The sequence below is a fragment of the Arachis duranensis genome, chromosome 6, assembly GCF_000817695.3.
Source record: "Arachis duranensis cultivar V14167 chromosome 6, aradu.V14167.gnm2.J7QH, whole genome shotgun sequence".
Classification (NCBI taxonomy): Eukaryota; Viridiplantae; Streptophyta; class Magnoliopsida; order Fabales; family Fabaceae; genus Arachis; species Arachis duranensis.
In genome coordinates this window covers 64,995,396-64,995,740 of record NC_029777.3, presented here as the reverse complement: position 1 = coordinate 64,995,740, position 345 = coordinate 64,995,396, and positions in this window count along the sequence as shown.

Below are 345 nucleotides of genomic sequence, written 5' to 3'. Positions count from 1 at the left end.
CATGAGCTCTGATGAGTATTCTTCCTCTGAAGAGGATGAGTATGTCACTGAAGAGCAAGTTGCTAAATACCTTGGAGCAATCATGAAGCTGAATGACAAGTTATTTGGAAATGAGACTTGGGAGGATGAATCCCCTTTGCTCACCAAAGAACTGGATGACTTGTCTAGGCAGAAACTGCCTCAAAAGAGACATGATCCTGGGAAGTTTTCAATACCTTGTACCATAGGCACCATGACCTTCAAGAAGGCCTTGTGTGACTTAGGGTCAAGTGTAAACCTCATGCCTCTCTCTGTAATGGAGAAGTTAGGGATCTTTGAGGTGCAAGCTGCAAAAATCTCACTAGA